Consider the following 20,504-nt stretch of genomic DNA (forward strand, 5'->3'; position numbering starts at 1 on the left):
TTGTGTCCTCCTCCCAGAGTGCTAAGAGCCTTGGCGTGACCCTGGACAACACCCTGTCGTTCTCCACCAACATCAAGGCGGTGACCCGATCCTGTAGGTTCATGCTCTACAACATTCGCAGAGTACGACCCTGCCTCACACAGGAAGCGGCGCAGGTCCTAATCCAGGCACTTGTCATCTCCCGTCTGGATTACTGCAACTCGCTGTTGGCTGGGCTCCCTGCCTGTGCCATTAAACCCCTACAACTCATCCAGAACGCCGCAGCCCGTCTGGTGTTCAACCTTCCCAAGTTCTCTCACGTCACCCCGCTCCTCCGCTCTATCCACTGGCTTCCAGTCGAAGCTCGCATCCGCTACAAGACCATGGTGCTTGCCTACGGAGCTGTGAGGGGAACGGCACCTCCGTACCTTCAGGCTCTGATCAGGCCCTACACCCAAACAAGGGCACTCCGTTCATCCACCTCTGGCCTGCTCGCCTCCCTACCTCTGAGGAAGCACAGTTCCCGCTCAGCCCAGTCAAAACTGTTCGCTGCTCTGGCACCCCAATGGTGGAACAAGCTCCCTCACGACGCCAGGACAGCGGAGTCAATCACCACCTTCCGGAGACACCTGAAACCCCACCTCTTCAAGGAATACCTGGGATAGGATAAAGTAATCCTTCTAACCCCCCCCTTAAAAGATTTAGATGCACTATTGTAAAGTGGTTGTTCCACTGGATATTATAGGTGAATGCACCAATTTGTAAGTCGCTCTGGATAAGAGCGTCTGCTAAATGACTAAAATGTAAAATGTAAAATGTAGTAAAAAGCTACAATAATATAGTGTTTTTCTTTTGAAAAGGGGGCATAACAATTCATTTTCCAATTTACTGGTTCATTAAACATGAAGAACATCAGATGGTGTCTAGTATATATCGTAGCAAAACAACTGTCAGGTCCAACCCAGGATTAATATGTTAATAAAACACAGTTGTGATAGCGAGTGAGCGGTTCCAGAGCAACACCTGTGTGTGTGTGTGTGTGTGTGTGTGTGTGTGTGTGTGTGTGTGTGTGTGTGTGTGTGTGTGTGTGTGTGTGTGTGTGTGTGTGTGTGTGTGTGTGTGTGTGTGTGTGTGTGTGTGTGTGTGTGTGTGTGTGTGTGTGTGTGTGTGTGTGTGTCAGCCAGGCCCAGACAACAGTAATATAACTCTCAAAGTGACATTGTGTTTATCAAAAAATCTCTCTCTTCTGGTTCACCTCCCTCAGAGTTAATGATCACAGATGACCAAGCATCATTAAGTTTGGGAAAGGCGTGCCGCTAGCGGGACACCTCGACAACATTCGGTGAAATTGCAGAGCGCCAAATTCAAATTAAATTACTATAAATATTTAACTTTCATAAAATCACAAGTGTAGTACATCAAAATAAAGCTTAACTTGTTGTTAATCCAGCCGCTGTGTCAGATTTCAAAAAGGCTTTACGGTGAAAGCAAACCATGCGATTACCTGAGGACAGCGCCCCGCAAACCAACACATGAAAAGCATATTTCAACCAGGCAAATGCGACACGAAAGTCAGAAATAGCGATATAAAAAATGCCTTACCTTTGATCTTCTTCTGTTGGCACTCCAAAAGGTCCCAGTTACATCACAAATGGTCCTTTTGTTCAATAATGTGCTTCTTTATATCCATAAAAACTCAGTTTAGCTGGCGCGCATCAGTCAATAATCCATCCAGTTTCCCTCCATCAAAATGCATACAAAATGAATCCCAAACGTTACTAATAAACTTTTCCAAACAAGTCAAACAACGTTTATAATCAAACCTTAGGTATCCTAATACGCAAATAAACAATACAATTTAAGACGGAGAATAGTATGTTCATTACCGGAGATAAATAAGAAAGAATGCGCTTTCTTAATTCGCTTTCATAATTCAACTTTCTCAAACATACGACTATTTTACACCATTTTAAAGATACACTTCTCGTTAATCTAACCACATTGTCCGATTTCAACAAGGCTTTACAGCGAAAGCAAAACATTAGATTATGTTAGGAGAGTACATAGATAAAAATAATCACACAGCCATTTTCCAAGCAAGGACATGTGTCAATAAAACCCAAAACACAGCGAAATGAAGCACTAACCTTTGACGATCTTCATCAGATGACACTCCTAGGACATTATGTTACACAATGTTTTGTTCGATAAAGTTCATATTTATATCCAAAAACAGCATTTTACATTGGCGCGTGATATTCAGAAAATGTATTCCCACCAAAACACCCGGTGAATGTGCACATCAATTTACAAAAATACTCATCATAAACGTTGACAAAATACATAACAATTATTTTAAGAATTATAGATAGACTACTCCTTTATGCAACCGCTGTGTCAGATTTTAAAATAGCTTTACGGAGAAAGCACATTTTTCAATATTCTGAGTACATAGCTCAGCCATCACGGCGAGCTATACCGTGCCTTGATTGCATTACTGTTGATGATATCTGGAAATGTGCTTGTACACCCTGGCCCATCTACAGTTGCTAGCCCCAATTCTGACTTGTGCTCTGATATCTTCTTCACTGATTTCTGCTCTCATAAAAGCCTGGGTTTTCTGCACGTTAACACTAGAAGCTTATTACCTAAAATGGATCAATTGAAAGTGTGGGTTCACAGCTCCAATCCAGATGTGTTGGTCATTACTGAGATGTGGTTAAGGAAGAGTGTTTTGAATACTGATGTCAACCTTTCTGGTTATAAGCTTTTTGGGCAAGACAGATCTTCCAAAGTTGGGGGAGTGGCAATTTTTACCAAGGATCACCTTCAGCACTCGGTTGTCTCCACCAAGTCTGTCCCCAAACTATTTGATTTGCTGGTTTTAAGTATTAAACTTTCAAATAGCTCTTTGTTGACTGTTGCTGTGTGCTATCGTCCTCCATCAACTCCGGCCTGTACCCTATCTGCCCTAAGATCTCTCCTGGCCCCTTACACTAAGTCTGAATTTGTCCTGCTAGGTGACCTAAACTGGGACATGCTTAAACCACCTGACCAAGTCCTAAAGCAATGGGACTCCCAAAATCTTTCTCAGATTATTACCAATCCCACAAGGTATGACTCCAAACACCCAGAAAAGGCTACTCTTCTTGATGTTATCCTCACAAATAATTCTGATAAATATCAGTCTGGTGTTTTCTGTAATGACCTTAGTGATCACTGTTTTACAGCCTGTGTTCGTAATGGCTGCTCAGTGAAACGACATGTCCTGATTTGTCAAAGACACTTGCTAAAAAACTTTAATGAGCAAGCCTTCCTTCATGAACTGGCCTCTATAAAATGGTGTAGAATCAGCTTGATCCCCTCTGTCGAAGACGCTTGGACCTTCTTTTTTGATATTTTCAGTGGTATTGTCAACAAACACACCTCCATAAAGAAAATGATAATTAAAAACAGGTTCAGCCCCTGGTTCGACCGTGATCTTGCAGAGTTACTCCACCTTAAGAATTGCATTTGGCGAAAGGCTCAGCACATGCATACTCAGGCTGGCTGTCACACTCGGATCTGTTTCACCTGACCTTGTGCTTGTCTCCACCCCCTCCAGGTGTCACCCATCTTCCCCATTATCCCCTGGGTATTTAAACCTTTGTTTTCTGTCTGTCTGTGCCAGTTCGTCTTATGTTCCAAGTCAACCAGCGTGTTTTCCCCGTGCGCCTGGCTTTTCTATTCTCTTTTGCTAGTCCTCCCGGTTTTGACCCTTGCCTGTTTTCTGGACTCTGTACCCGTCTGCCTGATCATTCTGCCTGCCCTGACCTCAAACCTGCCTGCCATGCTGTACCTCCTGGACTGTGAACTGGTTTGGACCTTTTGCCTGTCCACGACCATTCTCTTGCCTACCCCTTTTGGATTACTAATAAATATCAAAGACTCGAACCATCTTCCTCCCGTGTCTGCATCTGGGTCTCACCTTGTGCCCTTATAGTACGAACTGGCCATGACAGACCCAGCAGACTTGGACCAGCTCTCCCTGCAGGGAGGCATGAGGAGCTACTGCTGGACCTTTTGGAAGGGCTTCGTTCCCTGGTGGAATGCCACAACCAAGGGTTCAAGGCTATTATGGAGCGAAACAGTGAGTTAGCTCAAAGGCAGCCTGCCACCTCTTAGACCTCACAACCACCCAGTAACCTGTCTACTACCAGTGGTGGGTTTGTACAGCCTACCCCGGCTCCTCGAGAACCCTGCTTACCTCCTCCGGAGCGATATTCTGGGGATCCTGAAACCTGCCGTGGTTTTCTTTCTCAATGGTCCCTTATTTTTGAGCTACAGCCATCTTCATTCCCTTTGGACCGGTACGAAGATACCGTATATTATTACGCTAATGTCGGGAAGGGCGCTCTCCTGGGTTACGGCAGTTTGGGATCAACAATCCGCCATTTGTCATCATCTGGAAGATTTCATGGCAGAGGTGAGGAAGGTGTTCGATTTTCCAGTATCCGGGAGAGAGGCAGCTCGAAAACTACTTGAGTTACGTCAAGACTCCCGTAGTGTGGCAGACTACACAGTAGATTTTCACACATTGGCCGCTGAGTGTCCCTGGAATCCGGAGTCCCTATTCGATACCTTCCGTCACGGACTCTCAGAAGAAATAAAAGACAAGCTAGCAGCTCGGGAGTTACCGCTGGGCCTCAATTCCCTTATCGCCCTTACTCTTAGGATTGATGGGCGTCTACGGGAACGCAGGAGTGAGGCACACTTGTGGTCTTGGGCACACTCGTTCATCTCCAAAGGAATCCGGAAGTCCCCAACGGCTGTATTTCCGAGAAGACCCGAAGCCAGCCGAGTTCCCACGAGAATCATCGGCGACGGGTGAGTCAGATACACCGGAATCTATGCAACTGGGCAGAGCTAGATTATCGCCTTGGGAACGTTCACATAGACTAAGTTTCAACAGTTGTCTGTACTGTGGGGCTGCTGGACATTATATAGCCACCTGGCCGGTTAAGAGACCTATTTCGTTAGTAGGTACAAGCACTCTGGTGAGCCGACTGGGAATCTTCTAATTCCCATCAACTGCACTCCTTTTTTTGTGATACTGCTGTGGGGAGACCAGTCTAAGTCTCTCCGGGTGCTCATTGACTCTAGGGCGGATGAGAGTTTTATGTACGCTACCCTAGTTTCTGAATTAGGTATCCCCACTCAACTCCTCTCTGTTCCCATGGACGCTAGAGCACTGGATGGCCGCTCCATTGGTAGAGTTACCTACAGCACTTCCTGTTAATCTGTGGGTTTCAGGAAATCACAGTGAGGCTATACAGTTTCTCCTCATTGAGTCCCCCCATGTTCCTGTTGTGTTGGGATTTTCTTGGCTCCAAAAACACAACCCCGTTATTGACTGGACCATGAGTTCATTCCTGGGTTGGAGTCCATTCTACCATTCCCATTGCCTCAAAGCAGGCCAGCCTTCCCCGAGGCGGCCTCCTCAGGGCTGAAGTCAAGCCTCAGATTTCTCTGCCATCCCCGCAGAGTACCATGACCTCCAGGAGGTCTTCAGCAAGGCACGGGCTACTTCTCTTCCCCCGCATTGTCCCTACGATTGTTCCATTGACCTTCTCCCATGCACCACACCGTCTCGTGGTCGGTTATATTCCCTATCCGGCCCGGAGACCAAGGCCATGGAGGAGTACATTGAGGACTCTGGCTGCTGGAGGCATCCGTCCTTCTGCATCCCCTGACGGCGCAGGGTTTTTCTTTGTGGAAAAGAAGGACAAGACCCTGCGTCCGTGCATTGACTACCTGGACCTTAATGACATAACGATCAAGAATTGTTACCCCCTTCCTCTCCTCGCCTTTCAAACCTCTCCAGGGGCCTACCATCTTCTCCAAGCTGGACCTTCGGATGCCTACCGCCTGGTTCGGATACGCGAAGGGGATGAGTGGAAGACAGCCTTCAACACTGCCAGTGGACATTATGAGTACCTGGTCATGCCGTTTGGACTCACGAACGCCTCCGCGGTCTTCCAGGCCCTGGTAAACGATGTGCTCTGGGACATGTTAAACCGTTTCGTGTTCGTCTACCTCGACGACATCCTGTTTTATCCCCATTCTGCCCAAGAACACGTCCTCCATGTTCGACAAGTCCTTCAGCGCCTCCTAGAGAACCATTTATTTGTGAGAGCAGAGAAATGCGAGTTCCACCGTTCTACCTTCTCCTTTCTGGGATATGTCATCGCTGAAGGAAATGACCAGATGGACCCGGAAAAGGTGAAAGCAGTAGTGGATTGGCCCTAACCTACATCCAGGGTTTAGCTGCAACGTTTCCTGGGGTTTGCCAATTTCTACCGGCGTTTCATTCGAGGCTACAGCACCCTGGCGGCCCCCCTCTCGGCACTCACCTCTCCCAAGGTACCATTCACATGGTCCCCAGCGGTTGACAGAGCCTTTGTGGACCTGAAGCGCCGGTTCACTACGGCCCCCATCCTCGTCCATCCGGACCTGTCCCGTCAGTTTGTGGTTGAGGCCGATGCTTCTGACGTTGGAGTGAGGGCTATCCTGTCCCAGCAATCCGTCAAGGACCAAAAGCTCCATCCCTGTACCTTCCTGTCCCATCGTCTCAACTCTGCAGAAAGAAACTATGACGTGGGTAACCGAGAACAAGATGGCACTGGAGGAGTGGAGACACTGGCTGGAGGGAGCAAAACACAAGTTTTTGGTTTGGACCGACCACAAGAATTTGGAATATCTCCGCACATCCAAGCGCCTTAACTCCAGGCAGGCCCGGTGGGCTCTGCTATTGACCAGTTTCAACTTCACCATTTCCTATCGCCCAGGGTCCAAGAATGTTAAACCTGATGCCCTCTCTCGCCTGTACAGTCCCACTGCCACGTCCTATGACTCCGAGACCATCCTCCCTACTTCATGCCTTGCGGCTGCTGTGGGATGGGGTATTGAGACCCTGGTCCACAAGGCACAACGTTCCCAGCCTGCCCCTGGAAGGGGCCCGGCTAACCAGTTCATCCCTAATTCAGTCTGGTCCCGAGCCCTGGAATAGTCTCATTCCTCCAGGCTTACCTGTCATCTGGGTTCCCGTCGAACCATGGCCTTCCTCTGACAATGTTTCTGGTGGCCCACAATGGTTCCTGACGCATCTGCCTTCATCGCCGTATGCACTGTTTGTGCTCAGAATAAGACTCCGCGGCAAGCCCCTTCCGACCTTCTTCAGCCACTACCTGTCCCTGGTCCCATATCTCCCTAGACTTTGTCACTGGGCTCCCTCCGTCTGATGGAAACACCGTCATTCTGATGGTAGTAGATCGGTTTTCCAAAGCCGCCCATTTCATCCATCTCCCCAAACAACCCTCTGCCGACGAGACGGTGCAGCACTTCTTCAGGATCCACGGACTCCTGGTGGACATGGTCTCCAACCGGGTCCTCAGTTCTCGTCTCAGTTCTGGAAGGCGTTCTGCACCCTTATTGGGTTGTCGGCCAGCCTGTCCTTCGGATTCCATCCCTAATCCAACGGCCAGTCGGAGCGGGTAAACCAAGACCTAGAAACAACCTTAAGATGCCTCGTCTCGACCAACCCCACTACCTGGAGCCGACAACTGGTTTGGGTGGAGTATGCCCGGAACACTCTTTCCTGTTCGGCCATGGGACTCTCCCCTTTCGAATGCTCCATGGGGTATCAGCCTCCATTCTTCCCAGAACAAGAGCAGGAAGTCAACATACCCTTGGCCAAGAAGTTTGTCCGCCGCTGTCGGCGTACCTGGAGAAGATCCCCGGCGGCGCTTCTCAAGACCAACTCCAGGTATCGTCGACAAGTGGATTGCCGCCGGACTCCAGCTCCTCACTATCGCATCGGGCAGAGGGTATGGCTATCCACACAGGACCTGCCCCTTCGGGTGGAGTCCCACAAACCTTCCCCCTATTTCATTGGCCCTTTCTCCATCTCTAGAGTCCTTAGGTCCACTGCTGTTCATATTTTGTTACCCCGTACTCTCCGTATTCACCCTATGTTCCATGTGTCTAGGATTAAGCCCATGTCTCACATCCCTTTGTCTTCTGTTTCCAGGCCCACCCCTCCGCCCCGTGTCATCGATGGCCATCCGGTGTACACGGTGAGACGCCTCCTGAGTGTTCGTCCACGGGGCAGGGGTTTCCAGTACCTGGTTAACTGGGAGGGTTATGGCCCGGAGGAGAGGTGCTGTGTTCCCGCTAGAGACATCCTGGACCCAGCCCTCATTGCCGACTTCCACTGCCGGCACCCCGGTCAACCAGGTATGCGCCCGGGTAGGACACCAGGTGGAGCCCCTAGAGGGGGGGTACTGTCGCACCCTGATCTGTTTCACCTGTCTTTGTGCTTGTCTCCACCTCCTCCAGGTGTCACCCATCTTCCCCATTATCCCCTGGGTATTTAAACCTGTGTTTTCTGTCTGTGCCAGTTCGTCTTGTATGTTCCAAGTCAACCAGCGTGTTTTTCCTGTGCTCCTGACTTTTCTATTCTCTTTTGCTAGTCCTCCCGGTTTTGACCCTTGCCTGTTTTTTGGACCCGTCTGCCTGCCCTCGAGCCTGCCTGCCACACTGTACCTCCTGGACTCTGAACTGGTTTGGACCTTTTGCCTGTCCACGACCATTCTCTTGCCTACCCCTTTTGGATTACTAATAAATATCAAAGACTCAAACCATCTGCCTCCCGTGTCTGCATCTGAGTCTCGCCTTGTGACCTTATACTGACTGGCTCTCGTTCAGGAAAATGAGAAATAAGTGCACTCAGGCTATCCGGAAGGCCAAAGTTAGTTACTTTAAGGAGCAGTTCTCTCTCTGTAGGTCTAACCCCAAGAAGTTCTGGAGAATAAACCCTCCTCCTCACAGCTGCCCATGTCCCTTAAAGTTAATGATGTGGTTGTTAATGACAAGAAGCACATGGCTGAGCTCTTTAATCACCACTTCATTAAGTCAGGATTCCTATTGACTCAGCCATGCCTCCTTGCCCGTCCAACATTTCCTAGTCTCCCACCCCTACTAATGTGAGTATCCCAGATGCTTCTCCCTCTTTTTTTCCCTGCCCCGCAACAAAGTTTCTCCGTGCAGGCAGTCACTGAGTCCAAGGTGCTAAAAGAGCTCCTGAAACTTGACCCCAAATAACCATCTGGGTGAGATGGTTTAGACCCTTTCTTCTTTAAGGTTGCTGCCCATATTACCGCCAAGCTTATCTCCGACCTTTTTAACATATCTCTCCTTTCTGGGGAGGTTCTCATTGCTTGGAAGGTATCCATGGTTCATCCTTTATTTAAAGGGGGAGATCAAGCTGATCCTAACTGTTATAGGCCTATTTCTATTTTGCCCTGTTTATCAAAAGTGTTGGAAAAACTTGTCAATAATCAACTGACTGGCTTTCTTGATGTCTATAGTATTCTCTCTGGTATGCAAACTGGTTTCCGCTCAGGTTATGGATGTCACTGCAACCTAAAAGGTCCTCAATGATGTCACCATTGCCTTTTATTCTAAGCAATGCTGTGCTGCTATTTTTATTGACTTGGCCAAAGCTTTTGATACGGTAGACCATTCCATTCTTGTGGGCCGGCTAAGGAGTATTGGTGTCTCTGAGGGGTCTTTGGCCTGGTTTGCTAACTACCTCTCTCAAAGAGTTCAGTATATGATGTCAGAAAATCTGCTGTATCAGCAGGGGAGTACCTCAAGGCTCAATCCTAGGCCCCATGCTCTTCTCAATTTACATCAACAACATAGCTCAGGCAGTAGGAAGCTCTCTCATCCATTTAAATGCAGATGATACAGTCTGATACTCAGCTGGCCCCTCCCCGGATTTTGTGTTAAATGGTCTACAACAAAGCTATCTTAGTGTCCAAGTTTTCTCTACCCTTAACCTTGTTCTGAACACCTCCAAAACAAAGGTCATGTGGTTTGGTAAGAAGAATGCCCCTCTCCCCACAGGTGTGATTACTACCTCTGAGGGTTTAGAGCTTTAGATAGTCACCTCATATAAGTACTTGGGAGTATGGCTAGACAGTACACTGTCCTTCTCTGAGCAGATATCAAAGCTGCAGGCTAAAGTTAAATCTAGACTTGGTTTCCTCTATCGTAATCGCTCCTCTTCCACCCCAGCTGCCAAACTAACCCTGATTCAGATGACCATCCTACCCATGCTAGATTACGGAGACATCATTTATAGATCGGCAGGTAAGGGTGCTCTCGAGTGGATAGATGTTATTTACCATTCGGTCATCAGATTTGCCACCAATGCTCCTTATAGGACACATCACTGCACTCTATACTCCTATGTAAACGGGTCATCTCTGTAAACCCATCGCAAGACTCACTGGTCGATGCTTATTTATAAAACCCTCTTAGGCCTCACTCCCACCCCCTATCTGAGAGATCTACTGCAGCCCTCATCCTCCACATACAACACCCGTTTTGACAGTCACATTCTGTTAAAGGTCCCCAAAGCACACACATCCCTGGGTCGCTCGTCTTTTTAGTTCACTGCAGCTAGCGACTGGAACGAGCTGCAACAAACACTCAAACTGGACAGTTTTATCTCAATCTATTCATTCAAAGACTCAATCATGGACACTCTTACTGACAGTTGTGGCTGCTTTACGTGATGTATTGTCTCTACCTGCTTGCCCTTTGTGCTGTTGTCTGTGCCCAATAATGTTTGTACCATGTTTTGTGCTGCTACCATGTTGTGTTGCTACCATGCTGTGTTACGTGTTGCTGCCTTGCTGTTTTTGTCTTAGGTCTCTCTTTATGTAGTGTTCTCTCTCTTGTCATGATGTGTGTGTTGTCCTATATTTTATTTTTAATCCCAGCCCCTGTCCCCGCAGGAGGCCTTTTGGTAGGCCGTCATTGTAAATAAGAATTTGTTCTTAACTGACTTGCCTAATTAAATAAAGGTTATATTAAAAAATAAACAGTGCACAGAGCAGGAGACACACACAAAGTGACAGAGTGACACAGACAGACACAGAGCAACAGACAGACACAGAGCTACAGACAGACACAGAGCTACAGACAGACACAGAGCTACAGACAGACAGACAGACACAGCTACAGACAGACACAGAGCGACAGACAGACAGACAGACAGACAGACAGACAGACAGACAGACAGACAGACAGACAGACAGACAGACAGACAGACAGACGGACACAGAGCGACAGACAGACACAGAGCGACAGGCAGGCAGGCAGACAGACTCAGAGCAACAGACAGGCAGACAGACAGACTCAGAGCAACAGACAGGCAGGCAGACAGACACAGAGCAACAGACAGGCAGGCAGACAGACACAGAGCAACAGACAGACATACAGACACCGAGCAACAGACAGACAGACATACAGACACCGAGCAACAGACAGACATACAGACACAGAGAAACATACAGACATACAGACACAGAGCAACAGACAGACAGGCAGACACAGAGCAGCAGACAGACATACACAGAGCAACAGACAGAGAGCAGCAGACAGACAGGCAGAGAGACACAGAGCAACAGACAGGCACACAGAGAGACACAGAGCAACAGACAGGCACACAGAGAGACACAGAGCAACAGACAGGCAGTTGTCATGCTTTGATGTGTGTGTAGCAGCTTCATGGACATAGACACTCAGATTAAGTGCTGAGCTCTTTGAGCCACAGCTATTTGTCAGATCAAAATTGATGCCAATATCTCAATGTCAGGGAGATAGAACTGCAGTGGAGAGGGGGAGGGAGTGGGAGAGAGAGAACCGCTGTAATAGTCAGACTCAGAGAGCTAGACCACTGCCAAACCCTAACGTGAGAAACTTTACTAAACATTTTGGGTAAGTCTTGGATCATGTATTGAAGCCAATGGTACAGTTGTGGGAAGGTTGAAGTTGCACGAATGTTTCTCAATCCCTTCTTCTCAATCCAGCCCTCACTGGTTAATATCTCCCATGGGAAGCAGGAGATGATTCAGCCCTCACTGGTTAATATCTCCCATGGGAAGCAGGATATGATCCAGCCCTCACTGGTTAATATCTCCCATGGGAAGCAGGAGATGATCCAACCCTCACTGGTTAATATCTCCCATGGGAAGCAGGAGATGATTCAGCCCTCACTGGTTAATATCTCCCATGGGAAGCAGGAGATGATCCAGCCCTCACTGGTTAATATCTCCCATGGGAAGCAGGAGATGATCCAACCCTCACTGGTTAATATCTCCCATGGGAAGCAGGAGATGATCCAACCCTCACTGGTTAATATCTCCCATGGGAAGCAGGAGATGATCCAACCCTCACTGGTTAATATCTCCCATGGGAAGCAGGAGATGATCCAACCCTCACTGGTTAATATCTCCCATGGGAAGCAGGAGATGACCCAGTTCTCACTGGTTAATATCTCCAAAGGGAAGACTGGGGCTAGGCTGTAGTTATATGATGAGAGGTATTGTGTTGGGGCTAGGCTGTAGTGATATGATGAGAGGTAGCGTGTTGGGGCTAGGCTGTAGATATATGATGAGAGGTAGTGTGTTGGGGCTAGGCTGTAGTTATATGATGAGAGGTATTGTGTTGGGGCTAGGCTGTAGTTATATGATGAGAGGTATTGTGTTGGGGCTAGGCTGTAGTTATATGATGAGAGGTAGCGTGTTGGGGCTAGGCTGTAGTTATATGATGAGAGGTAGCGCGCTGGGGCTAGGCTGTAGTTATTTGATGAGAGGTATTGTGTTGGGGCTAGGCTGTAGTTATTTGATGAGAGGTATTGTGTTGGGGCTAGGCTGTAGTTATTTGATGAGAGGTAGCGTGCTGGGGCTAGGCTGTAGTTATTTGATGAGAGGTAGCGTGTTGGGGCTAGGCTGTAGTTATATGATGAGAGGTAGCGTGTTGGGGCTAGGCTGTAGTTATATGATGAGAGGTAGCGTGTTGGGGCTAGGCTGTAGTTATATGATGAGAGGTAGCGTGCTGGGGCTAGGCTGTAGTTATATGATGAGAGGTAGCGTGTTGGGGCTAGGCTGTAGTTATATGATGAGAGGTAGCGTGTTGGGGCTAGGCTGTAGTTATATGATGAGAGGTAGCGTGCTGGGGCTAGGCTTAAGTTATATGATGAGAGGTAGTGTGTTGGGGCTAGGCTGTAGTTATATGATGAGAGGTAGCGTGCTGGGGCTAGGCTGTAGTTATATGATGAGAGGTAGCGTGTTGGGGCTAGGCTGTAGTTATATGATGAGAGGTAGCGTGCTGGGGCTAGGCTGAAGTTATATGATGAGAGGTAGCGTGTTGGGGCTAGGCTGTAGTTATATGATGAGAGGTAGCGTGCTGGGGCTAGGCTGTAGTTATATGATGAGAGGTAGTGTGTTGGGGCTAGGCTGTAGTTATATGATGAGAGGTATTGTGTTGGGGCTAGGCTGTAGTTATATGATGAGAGGTATTGTGTTGGGGCTAGGCTGTAGTTATATGATGAGAGGTAGCGTGTTGGGGCTAGGCTGTAGTTATATGATGAGAGGTAGCGCGCTGGGGCTAGGCTGTAGTTATTTGATGAGAGGTATTGTGTTGGGGCTAGGCTGTAGTTATTTGATGAGAGGTATTGTGTTGGGGCTAGGCTGTAGTTATTTGATGAGAGGTAGCGTGTTGGGGCTAGGCTGTAGTTATTTGATGAGAGGTATTGTGTTGGGGCTAGGCTGTAGTTATATGATGAGAGGTAGCGTGTTGGGGCTAGGCTGTAGTTATATGATGAGAGGTATTGTGTTGGGGCTAGGCTGTAGTTATATGATGAGAGGTAGCGTGTTGGGGCTAGGCTGTAGTTATATGATGAGAGGTATTGTGTTGGGGCTAGGCTGTAGTTATATGATGAGAGGTATTGTGTTCGGGCTAGGCTGTAGTTATATGATGAGAGGTATTGTGTTGGGGCTAGGCTGTAGTTATATGATGAGAGGTAGCGTGTTGGGGCTAGGCTGTAGTTATATGATGAGAGGTATTGTGTTGGGGCTAGGCTGTAGTTATATGATGAGAGGTATTGTGTTGGGGCTAGGCTGTAGTTATATGATGAGAGATAGCGTGTTGGGGCTAGGCTGTAGTTATATGATGAGAGGTATTGTGTTGGGGCTAGGCTGTAGTTATATGATGAGAGGTAGCGTGCTGGGGCTAGGCTGTAGTTATTTTATGAGAGGTAGCGTGTTGGGGCTAGGCTGTAGTTATATGATGAGAGGTAGCGTGTTGGGGCTAGGCTGTAGTTATATGATGAGAGGTAGCGTGCTGGGGCTAGGCTGTAGTTATATGATGAGAGGTAGCGTGCTGGGGCTAGGCTGTAGTTGTGTGATGAGAGGTAGCGTGTTGGGGCTAGGCTGTAGTTATATGATGAGAGGTAGCGTGCTGGGGCTAGGCTGAAGTTATATGATGAGAGGTAGTGTGTTGGGGCTAGGCTGTAGTTATATGATGAGAGGTAGCGTGCTGGGGCTAGGCTGTAGTTATATGATGAGAGGTAGCGTGTTGGGGCTAGGCTGTAGTTATATGATGAGAGGTAGCGTGCTGGGGCTAGGCTGAAGTTATATGATGAGAGGTAGCGTGTTGGGGCTAGGCTGTAGTTATATGATGAGAGGTAGCGTGCTGGGGCTAGGCTGTAGTTATATGATGAGAGGTATTGTGTTGGGGCTAGGCTGTAGTTATATGATGAGAGGTAGCGTGCTGGGGCTAGGCTGTAGTTATATGATGAGAGGTATTGTGTTGGGGCTAGGCTGTAGTTATATGATGAGAGGTATTGTGTTGGGGCTAGGCTGTAGTTATATGATGAGAGGTAGCGTGTTGGGGCTAGGCTGTAGTTATTTGATGAGAGGTATTGTGTTGGGGCTAGGCTGTAGTTATATGATGAGAGGTATTGTGTTGGGGCTAGGCTGTAGTTATATGATGAGAGGTAGCGTGTTGGGGCTAGGCTGTAGTTATATGATGAGAGGTAGCGTGCTGGGGCTAGGCTGTAGTTATTTGATGAGAGGTATTGTGTTGGGGCTAGGCTGTAGTTATATGATGAAAGGTATTGTGTTGGGGCTAGGCTGTAGTTATATGATGAGAGGTATTGTGTTGGGGCTAGGCTGTAGTTATATGATGAGAGGTATTGTGTTGGGGCTAGGCTGTAGTTATATGATGAGAGGTATTGTGTTGGGGCTAGGCTGTAGTTATATGATGAAAGGTATTGTGTTGGGGCTAGGCTGTAGTTATATGATGAGAGGTATTGTGTTGGGGCTACGCTGTAGTTATTTGATGAGAGGTATTGTGTTGGGGCTAGGTTGTAGTTATATGATGAGAGGTAGCGTGTTGGGGCTAGGCTGTAGTTATATGATGAGAGGTATTGTGTTGGGGCTAGGCTGTAGTTATAAGATGAGAGGTAGCGTGTTGGGGCTAGGCTGTAGTTATATGATGAGAGGTATTGTGTTGGGGCTAGGCTGTAGTTATTTGATGAGAGGTAGCGTGTTGGGGCTAGGCTGTAGTTATATGATGAGAGGTATTGTGTTGGGGCTAGGCTGTAGTTATATGATGAGAGGTATTGTGTTGGGGCTAGGCTGTAGTTATATGATGAGAGGTAGCGTGTTGGGGCTAGGCTGTAGTTATTTGATGAGAGGTATTGTGTTGGGGCTAGGCTGTAGTTTTATGATGAGAGGTAGCGTGCTGGGGCTAGGCTGTAGTTATATGATGAGAGGTAGCGTGCTGGGGCTAGGCTGTAGTTATATGATGAGAGGTAGCGTGTTGGGGCTAGGCTGTAGTTATATGATGAGAGGTAGCGTGCTGGGGCTAGGCTGTAGTTATATGATGAGAGGTATTGTGTTGGGGCTAGGCTGAAGTTATATGATTGAAGGTATTGTGTTGGGGCTAGGCTGTAGTTATATGATGAGAGGTATTGTGTTGGGGCTAGGCTGTAGTTATATGATGAGAGGTATTGTGTTGGGGCTAGGCTGTCGTTATATGATGAGAGGTAGCGTGTTGGGGCTAGGCTGTAGTGATATGATGAGAGGTAGCGTGTTGGGGCTAGGCTGAAGTTATATGATGAGAGGTAGCGTGCTGGGACTAGGCTGTAGTTATATGATGAGAGGTATTGTGTTGGGGCTAGGCTGAAGTTATATGATGAGAGGTAGCATGCTGGGGCTAGGCTGTAGTTATTTGATGAGAGGTACCGTGTTGGGGCTAGGCTGTAGTTTTATGATGAGAGGTATTGTGTTGGGGCTAGGCTGTAGTGATATGATGAGAGGTAGCGTGTTGGGGCTAGGCTGTAGTTATATGATGAAAGGTATTGTGTTGGGGCTAGGCTGTAGTTATATGATGAGAGGTAGCGTGCTGGGGCTGACTTTCGGCTAGCAGACAGAGTACTTTGTCACAGAAACACAGAGCTGAGAGCTACAAAGCAGCTGAGAGCTATAAAGCAGCTGAGAGCTATAAAGCAGCTGAGAGCTATAAAGCAGCTGAGTACTATAAAGCAGCTGAGCTGAGCACTATAAAGCAGCTGAACTGAGAGCTATAAAGCAGCTGAGAGCTATAAAGCAGCTGGGAGCTGTAAAGCAGCTACGCTGAGAGCTATAAAGCAGCTGAGAGCTATAAAGCAGCTAAGCTGAGAGCTATAAAGCAGCTAAGCTGAGAGCTATAAAGCAGCTAAGCTGAGAGCTATAAAGCAGCTGAGCTGAGAGCTATAAAGCAGCTGAGAGCTATAAAGCAGCTGAGAGCTATCAAGCAGCTGAGCTGAGTGCTATAAAGCAGCTGGGCTGAGAGCTATAAAGCAGCTGGGCTGATAGCTATAAAGCAGCTGAGAGCTATAAAGCAGCTGAGAGCTATAAAGCAGCTGGGCTGAGAGCTATAAAGCAGCTGAGAGCTAAAAAGCAGCAGAGCTATAAAGCAGCTGAGAGCTAATAAGCAGCTGAGTTGAGAGCTAATAAGCAGCTGAGTTGAGAGCTAATAAGCAGCTGAGTTGAGAGCTAATAAGCAGCTGAGTTGAGAGCTAATAAGCAGCTGAGTTGAGAGCTAATAAGCAGCTGAGTTGAGAGCTATAAAGCAGCTGAGTTGAGAGCGATAAAGCAGCTGAGTTGAGAGCTATAAAGCAGCTGAGTTGAGCGCTATAAAGCAGCTGAGAGCTATAAAGCAGCTGAGAGCTATAAAGCAGCTGAGCTGAGAGCTATGAAGCAGCTGGGAGCTATAAAGCAACTGAGAGCTATAAAGCAGCTGAGAGCTATAAAGCAGCTGAGTTAAGCGCTATAAAGCAGTTGAAAGCTATGAAGCAGCTGAGTTGAGAGCTATAAAGCAGCTGAGAGCTATGAAGCAGCTGAGAGCTATGAAGCAGCTGAGAGATATGAAGCAGCTGAGAGCTATGAAGCAGCTGAGAGCTATGAAGCAGCTGAGCTGAGAGCTATGAAGCAGCTGAGCTGAGAGCTATAAAGCAGCTGAGAGCTATAAAGCAGCTGAGAGCTATAAAGCAGCAGAGCTATAAAGCAGCTGAGAGCTAATAAGCAGCTGAGTTGAGAGCTAATAAGCAGCTGAGTTGAGAGCTAATAAGCAGCTGAGTTGAGAGCTAATAAGCAGCTGAGTTGAGAGCTATAAAGCAGCTGAGTTGAGAGCTATAAAGCAGCTGAGTTGAGAGCTAATAAGCAGCTGAGTTGAGAGCTATAAAGCAGCTGAGTTGAGAGCGATAAAGCAGCTGAGTTGAGAGCTATAAAGCAGCTGAGTTGAGCGCTATAAAGCAGCTGAGAGCTATAAAGCAGCTGAGAGCTATAAAGCAGCTGAGCTGAGAGCTATGAAGCAGCTGGGAGCTATAAAGCAACTGAGAGCTATAAAGCAGCTGAGAGCTATAAAGCAGCTGAGTTAAGCGCTATAAAGCAGTTGAAAGCTATGAAGCAGCTGAGTTGAGAGCTATAAAGCAGCTGAGAGCTATGAAGCAGCTGAGAGCTATGAAGCAGCTGAGAGATATGAAGCAGCTGAGAGCTATGAAGCAGCTGAGAGCTATGAAGCAGCTGAGCTGAGAGCTATGAAGCAGCTGAGCTGAGAGCTATAAAGCAGCTGAGAGCTATAAAGCAGCTGAGAGCTATAAAGCAGCAGAGCTATAAAGCAGCTGAGAGCTAATAAGCAGCTGAGTTGAGAGCTAATAAGCAGCTGAGTTGAGAGCTAATAAGCAGCTGAGTTGAGAGCTAATAAGCAGCTGAGTTGAGAGCTATAAAGCAGCTGAGTTGAGAGCTATAAAGCAGCTGAGTTGAGAGCTATAAAGCAGCTGAGTTGAGAGCTATAAAGCAGCTGAGAGCTATAAAGCAGCAGAGCTATAAAGCAGCTGAGAGCTAATAAGCAGCTGAGTTGAGAGCTAATAAGCAGCTGAGTTGAGAGCTAATAAGCAGCTGAGTTGAGAGCTAATAAGCAGCTGAGTTGAGAGCTATAAAGCAGCTGAGTTGAGAGCTATAACGCAGCTGAGTTGAGAGCTATAAAGCAGCTGAGTTGAGAGCTATAAAGCAGCTGAGTTGAGAGCTATAAAGCAGCTGAGAGCTATAAAGCAGCTGAGAGCTATAAAGCAGCTGAGAGCTATAAAGCAGCTGAGCTGAGAGCTATAAAGCAGCTGAGAGCTATAAAGCAGCTGAGAGCTATAAAGCAGCTGAGAGCTATGAAGCAGCTGAGAGCTATGAAGCAGCTGAGAGCTATGAAGCAGCTGAGCTGAGAGCTATGAAACAGCTGAGAGCTATAAAGCAACGGAGAGCTATAAAGCAGCTGAGAGCTATAAAGCAGCTGAGTTGAGCGCTATAAAGCAGCTGAAAGCTATAAAGCAGCTGAGTTGAGAGCTATAAAGCAGCTCAGAGCTATGAAGCAGCTGAGAGCTATGAAACAGCTGAGAGATATGAAGCAGCTGAGAGCTATGAAGCAGCTGAGAGCTATGAAGCAGCTGAGAGCTATGAAGCAGCTGAGAGCTGAGAGCTATGAAGCAGCTGAGAGCTATAAAGCAACGGAGAGCTGTAAAGCAACTGAGAGCTATAAAGCAGCAGAGCTATAAAGCAGCTGAGAGCTAATAAGCAGCTGAGTTGAGAGCTAATAAGCAGCTGAGTTGAGAGCTAATAAGCAGCTGAGTTGAGAGCTAATAAGCAGCTGAGTTGAGAGCTATAAAGCAGCTGAGTTGAGAGCTATAACGCAGCTGAGTTGAGAGCTATAAAGCAGCTGAGTTGAGAGCTATAAAGCAGCTGAGAGCTATAAAGCAGCTGAGAGCTATAAAGCAGCTGAGAGCTATAAAGCAGCTGAGCTGAGAGCTATAAAGCAGCTGAGAGCTATAAAGCAGCTGAGAGCTATAAAGCAGCTGAGAGCTATGAAGCAGCTGAGAGCTATGAAGCAGCTGAGAGCTATGAAGCAGCTGAGCTGAGAGCTATGAAACAGCTGAGAGCTATAAAGCAACGGAGAGCTATAAAGCAGCTGAGAGCTATAAAGCAGCTGAGTTGAGCGCTATAAAGCAGCTGAAAGCTATAAAGCAGCTGAGTTGAGAGCTATAAAGCAGCTGAGAGCTATGAAGCAGCTGAGAGCTATGAAACAGCTGAGAGATATGAAGCAGCTGAGAGCTATGAAGCAGCTGAGAGCTATGAAGCAGCTGAGAGCTATGAAGCAGCTGAGCTGAGAGCTATGAAGCAGCTGAGAGCTATAAAGCAACGGAGAGCTGTAAAGCAACTGAGAGCTATAAAGCAGCTGAGTTGAGCGCTATAAAGCAGCTGAAAGCTATAAAGCAGCTGAGTTGAGAGCTATAAAGCAGCTGAGAGCTATGAAGCAGCTGAGAGCTATGAAACAGCTGAGAGATATGAAGCAGCTGAGAGCTATGAAGCAGCTGAGAGCTATGAAGCAGCTGAGAGCTATGAAGCAGCTGAGCTGAGAGCTATAAAGCAGCTGAGAGCTATAAAGCAGCTGAGAGCTATGAAGCAGCTGAGCTGAGAGCTATGAAGCAGCTGAGCTGAGAGCTATAAAGCAGCTGAGAGCTATAAAGCGGCTGAGAGCTATGAAGCAGCTGAGAGCTATGAAGCAGCTGAGAGCTATGAAGCAGCTGAGCTGAGAGCTATGAAGCAGCTGAGCTGAGAGCTATAAAGCAGCTGAGAGCTATAAAGCAGCTGATAGCTATGAAGCAGCTGAGAGCTATGAAGCAGCTGGGCTGAGCGCTATAAAGCAGCTGAGAGCTATAAAGCGGCTGAGAGCTATAAAGCAGCTGAGAGCTATACACCTGCATCACAGTTGAGTGTATGGATGTTTATTAGGAACCTGCATCACAGCTGAGTGTGTGGATGTTTATTAGGAACCTGCATCACAGCTGAGTGTGTGGATGTTTATTAGGAACCTGCATCACAGCTGAGTGTGTGGATGTTTATTAGGAACCTGCATCACAGCTGAGTGTGTGGATGTTTATTAGGAACCTGCATCACAGCTGAGTGTATGGATGTTTATTAGGAACCTGCATCACAGCTGAGTGTATGGATGTTTATTAGGAACTCCTCCCGTTGTGGGGTCTGAGACGCCGACGGCTCCCACCATTAGCTCTGACAAATTGAAAACCCTAGTCATTGGCG

General features: G+C 47.5%; 1 protein-coding gene across 1 annotated transcript in view; it reads right to left on the minus strand.

Annotated features, from left to right (window-relative positions):
* The window catches only part of LOC106587666 (fibroblast growth factor 7), a 42,865-nt gene that overhangs the window by 3,321 nt on the left and 19,040 nt on the right, over nt 1–20,504 (minus strand). The gene's annotated exons all lie outside the window — the stretch shown is intronic.

The sequence above is a fragment of the Salmo salar genome, chromosome ssa26 (genome assembly GCF_905237065.1).
Source record: "Salmo salar chromosome ssa26, Ssal_v3.1, whole genome shotgun sequence".
Lineage (NCBI taxonomy): Eukaryota > Metazoa > Chordata > Actinopteri > Salmoniformes > Salmonidae > Salmo > Salmo salar.